The 6058-nt window shown below is 37.8% G+C and overlaps 1 long non-coding RNA gene across 1 annotated transcript; it reads right to left on the bottom strand.

Annotated features, from left to right (window-relative positions):
• Positions 1 to 369: 369 nt before the first annotated feature.
• On the bottom strand, positions 370 to 1286 carry LOC134484846 (uncharacterized). Its single transcript, XR_010062650.1, has 2 exons — positions 1180 to 1286; positions 370 to 543 (listed from the first exon to the last, which is right to left on the bottom strand). It is a non-coding gene; the product is annotated as an uncharacterized LOC134484846 (long non-coding RNA).
• Between the last annotated feature and the right edge of the window lie 4772 nt (positions 1287 to 6058).

Raw genomic sequence — 6058 nt, 5'->3', positions numbered from 1 at the left:
CTTTCTTTCCTGTAGTCTAATCAGAAAGTCATACACGATAGAAACACCCTCTCTTCAACATCTTGGAGAACAGGAAGGAACCTGAAAAGGGATTTGCTGCTGTACCATGAAGTTTTTGCTCCCCACTGTCTCCCTTCTAACAGATGAAAAGCCTAAGATTCAAGGAAGAATTTTACTCAAGCCTAGGTTGTAAAGTCAGGGAGAATCATTGACATTATAATTTCCCTGTGTTCTTCCAAAGAGGCAGATGTGTGGAGGTGGATTCAGTGGAGTGCTAGGCAAATCATTCCAAAATTAGGCATTTTTTGTTCCTGGACATGTTCTTTGAGCTCCTTATCTAGTAGGAATCAAGAGCACAGGCATGATACCTTGCTTTAACAAAATCATTATTGCCTCTACCTCCTGTGCATAAAAACATAGTAGCTTTAGTGCAGCATTCACCCTCCTTAAGGCAGACTATTGTCTCTGGAATGATAGCTACAGACAGATGTACCCAGATAGATAGTGGGTCAGGTTATGGTGGAGCTCCAAGGAAAGTTCTTCCTGGAAATAAAAAAAAAAAGGCTCTTTTTAGATTTAACTTTCTTCTGTCCTTGGATTCTTTATAGATGCCCACTTCCATAATTAGCATCAAAATAATGGGATTTGAGCATTGCCTTTTCCCCTTACATGGAATCATGCCTTTTGCCTTTTTGATCCTAAAATAACCAGCTAGGGGAGGCATTCTTCTGAAGCATAGAGACACAGCGGTGACCTTGCTTAAGAGACCATCTAATAGTTCCTGTCAGTCTTCTGAGAAGGAAGACTTGGAGTAATTTGCATTGTACTTGGAAACTAAGTGAACAAAAAATGGAAACACTGAGGGAATTAGAAGATCTGGTCAAGAGCCAGTGTGATCAGGGATTGGAAGGTGGTCAAATTTCTTCATGTGCATGTATGAAAAAATCACTGCGAGATTGCTCATGTTGTGTAGTTAATATAAACTAATGTTCCTACAGTGAAAGAAATAAAATCAAGCAAAGTAAGACATTTTAAATGGAGTCAAATTCTAATTAACAAAGAAAATAAAAATGTCTATATTCATACTTTAAACTAAGAAAGGACAGGAAGAGAAAGATTGTTTAAATCCATAAACCAAAAACCTCCAAACTGAAACATAGAAATGTCAAGGAAACTCACTATGTTCAGACTCAACAATTCATGAAGAACCATATGCAGTGGCTCACGAGCCCAGAAATCCAAATACTCTCCAACCAACAGCAAAGGCATTCCCTGTAAGGACAGGAATTGTAAGTTGGAAGGTCAATGACCTCACAATGGTACTCTTTGAGGTTAGAGCTGAAATGGAACAATGATGGCTGGGTACAGCCCACAGGTTTTCTTTGCATTGAGTCCTAAAGATCTGAAAATATGTTCAGTGAAAAGGTAGAGACCTGAGCAAGATGGTTATACCTTGCTAGCAATCCCTAGATTCCCCTATGACCAATTTCTTTCTGCTAATCTATATTTCCCAGATTTCCTACAACTTGACCAAACAGGGCCACATGCTAAGGTTCAATCTTCAAATACATGACCCTTTCTTGGATAGTTGATAACCAAACTCCAATAAAGATTTCAACTTTAATAATACTACGTGGAATCATTTGAATTGCAACAAGCTGCAGACTATTATCCTTCATTGTATAGTCACACAGTATTGTGTGCTTTCTCTTGCTGGAATGTAAAACACCATGACTAAACAGAACTTGCTGAAGAAAGGGTTTATTTAGCTTAAATATCCCAACATATTCTACCATAAGTAGAATTCATGGAAGAGTCATGGCAGGACTCTTGAGGCAAGAAACAAGGCAGCCGCCATGGAATAAAGCTGCTTACATGCTTGCTGTCCTTGATGTTGCCTGTTTATGTATATATACATATATACAGCCATGACCTTGTACCTAGGGGTATCAATCAATCATGATGCTCCCCTAGAGACTATAAGCCAATTAAGATCCTTCTGCTTGGTCAGATTTCTGTAGTTTGTGTCAAGTTGCCAAAGCCTAAATGACACAAGATAACATACATATATTAGAGGATGGTTCACTTTCACTTGAACCCTAACATTGAGTTATACCTATTGGTTTATAGAACCTACTTCATCCATCCTCATAAAAATTGGTTTATTTTTTTATTAGATCCAGAGTAAAAAGAGTAAAACGGTAGCTTCTGACTGACACTGCGATGCTGTGACAAAACGTTCTGTTGCTTGGGACACTCCAGGGTAAGCGACTATCCTCTGTGGGCTGAGACAGAGAGACTTTGTCACATTTTCACCATAAATTCTTCATCCATTTATTCAGCGCACAGAAAGCTAGCATCCCAGAAGGCAGTGGATTTATATGTTTGAAAAGATAGAGAAAAAAATACATTGAACAATGTTCATTCTGGAATCTTCAACCTGGAAGGGAAAGTCACATATGATTTCTTCAATGAAACCTACTCTTCCCAGGCACATTTTGAGAAAGTAGGGCAAAGCAAAAAAACAAACAAAACAAAACAAACAAACAAACAAAAAACCCAAAACTCCTCAAACCAAACAGCAACCAAAACAATTGAGAATGTAAATGAAGATTTACTGTGTACTTATTGGCTACACAACTCCAAAATAGCTTCTCTGGTTATGTTTGGATAACTTTAGTTCTCAAAGCCCCTTTTATGATTTTTATCTCAATTTGTTTCTTCAGTAACCCTGGAATATAAATACTAAAATAGTTTTTCTTTTCTCATCCTAATCCCTTAAAATCATCATGTTACTACTTCAGAATTATTAGTCATTGCCTTCAGCATCGATGCCATCTCCCACTATTAGGGCTCTTTTGGTTGTAATTTCTAATCTCCAGCCTCTCACAGACACTCTTTACCTTATAATATTTCTTATGCTTGTTAGGCACTGTCATCTTATGACCAATCAACAAGATCCCTTGTCTATTTGAGGAAATTCTAGAGGATGATGTTTGATTCTGGTCAGTGATTTGTCCCTGACTATCTCTTAGTGGTGATCTGTCAGATAGAGAGCATTAGTGAATGAATGACTGTTCTGAGCCATACTCGTCTTAGAACAAGACACCTTTGACCTCACAGAAGGCTGGATTCACCCCAAAACCTGGTCAACTTTATGTGTGACCAGAAGGGGTTAAACTTAACAAGACTGGCCCCAATCTATCTAGGGTGGTACCACCATTGTATAGAGTTAGACCTTCTTCAAAACAATGCTCTTTATTGTGATAGCCAAGGGAAGGGTCACTTAAGGGGCTGAAGGAGGTGAGTGGTCTTTTCTAACTTAGGGTCTTTCTTAAGTTAGATTTTCTGAAGCTGTGGTAAACACCATACATAAAACTAAGTCAAGAAGAAAGAAGAAAGGGTTCATTTCCTCCAACACTTTCCATGTAAAGTGACTGTAAAATGGGGAGCCACAGCAAAAACCAAAGGTCAAGAACTGTAGCCAAGACCACAGGTGAAGGTTGGTTTTTGGCTTGCTCCCTCTGGCATTCTACCTTCTTTATACTAAGATACTAGGAGCCACTTGCCCAGGGATCACATTACCCATAGTAAAGAGGCAAGGCATTCCTACCCCAATTAATAGTTAGGAAAGTTCCCTATAGGCATGCATTCAGGCCACTCTTTTAGGCAACTTTTATTATTATTATTATTATTAATTATTACTATTATTAATTATTATTATTATTAGTAGTAGTAGTAATCATGCCTGCTGAGTCCTGGGAGCCTCATATTACCCTGGTGTCTGGGAGCCTCTGGTGGCTATCCCCAGTTCCTCATTCCTCCCCTGCTACACATTTTTTATTTGATTACTTGACCATCTGTAACTCTCGCATATCTCCTCAAGATCCTGATGCTGTGTAGCTTATTTCCCTCTCCATTCTCCCTCCCAGTTCCACTATCACTCCACCTCCCACAATCATCCTGCTACACACTCAGTGCAGGACTGAAGCATTTACACCCTGGTCTTCTCACATTTTATGCACGAAATGTTCTGTGGGTTGTATGTTGGACATTGTGGGCTTCTGGATTAACATTTACTTATTAGTGAGTACATACCATGAGTATTCTTTTGCATCTGGGTTACCTCACTCAGGACGATATTATCTTATTCCATTTATTAGCCTGTGAATTTCATGAAATCATTGTTTTTATTGCTGCATAGTACTCCAGTGTGTATATTTTCACATTTTCTGTATACATTATTTTGTTAAGGGACATTTGGGATGTGACCAGCTTCTGGTTATTATAAATAAGGCTGATATAAGCATAGTAGAACATGTGTCCTAGTTATATGTGGGAGCATATATTGAGTATAATCCAAGGAGTGGTATAGTTAGGTCCTCAGTTATACCTATTTCCAATTTTCTAAGGAACCACCAGACTGATTTCCAAAGTGATTTAACCAGCTTCGCGTCCCACCAGCAATGGAGGAGTGTTCTTGTTTCTATGCATCCTCTCTAACATCTGCTTTAAATGCATTTTTTAACTTAGCAATTCAGACTGGTGTGAGGTGGAAATTCAGGATCATTTTGATTTGCATGTCCCTAATAATTAAGATGTTGAACATTTCTGTAGGTTCTTCTCAGCCATTTGAGATTTCTTGGTTGAGAATTCTCTGAGTATGTACTCTACTCTATAATAGGATTATTTGGTTCTATGGAGTATACCTTCTTGAGTTCTTTGTTTATTGGATAATAGCCCTCTATCAGATGTAGGGCTGATACCCTGTGGGCTGCCATTTTGTCCTATTGACAGGCTTCTTTGCTTTACAGAAGTGTTTCAATTTTATGAGGTACATTTGTCGACGGTTGCTCTTAAAGCATAAGCCAGTAGTGTTCCATTCAGGAAGTTTTACCCTGTGCCCAAGTACTCAAGGCTGCTCATCACGTTGTCTTCTATTAGATTCAGCATATCTGGTTTTATGTGGAGGTCCTGGATCTGCCTTTACTTGAGCTTTGTATAAGGATTTAAAAATGGATAATTTGTATTCTTCTACTTGCAGACCACCAGTTGAACCATCACCATTTGTTGAGCATAATTTTCCCCCACTGGATAGATTTAGCTTCTCTGTGAAAGAATAAGTGACCATAAGTGTGTGGATTCATTTCTGGGTCTTCAGTTCTATTCCATTAATCTTCTTCCCTATATCTGTGCCAATTTCTTGCTGTTTTTTTTATCACTATTACTCTACAGTATAGCTTGAGGACAGGTTCTGGAGGTTCCCAGAAATTCTTTCATTGATGGGAATAGTTTTTGCTAAATTAGATTTTTCTTATTTCAAATAAATTTGAGAACTGTTTATTCTAACTTTGTGAAGAATTGAGTTGTGATTTTAATGGAGATTGCATTGAATCTGGAGATTACTTTAGGTAAGATGGCCATTTTTACTATATTAATCTTGCTAATCCATGAGCAGGAGATATCTTTTCATCTTCTGAAATCTTCTTTGATTTCTTTTTTCTGGGATTTGAAGTTCTCTTCCTGAAGAACTTTGATTTGCTTGGTTAGAGTCACAGCAAGATATTTTATATTATTTGTGACTATTTTGAAGACTGTTATTTCCTAATTTCTTTCTCACACCATTTATCCTTTGTGTAGAGGAAGGATACTCATTCGTTTGAGTTTCTTTTATACCAAGTCAAGTTGAAGTTGAAGTTGTTTATGAGCTGTAGGAACTCTTTGGTAGAACTTTTGGGGTTCCTTATGTATACTATAATATCCTCTGCAAATAGTAATATCTTCACTCCCTCCCTCCCAATTTGTGTCCCTTTGATCAATCTCTTTTTGTTGTCTAATTGCTTTGGCTAGAACTTTGAAGACTATATTGAATATGTTGGCAGATAATGGGCAGCCTTGTCTTGTTCCAGATTTTAATGGGATTGCTTTGAGTTTTTCTCCATACGGTTTGATTTTGGCTATAGGTTTGCTATATATTGTTTTCATTATATTTAGGTATGCACCTTGATTTCCTGATCTCTTCAATAATTTTGACAAGAATGGGTGTTGTATTTTGTCA

The sequence above is a fragment of the Rattus norvegicus genome, chromosome 1 (assembly GCF_036323735.1).
Source record: "Rattus norvegicus strain BN/NHsdMcwi chromosome 1, GRCr8, whole genome shotgun sequence".
NCBI lineage: Eukaryota > Metazoa > Chordata > Mammalia > Rodentia > Muridae > Rattus > Rattus norvegicus.
This window is presented reverse-complemented; position numbering and strand designations above follow the sequence as displayed.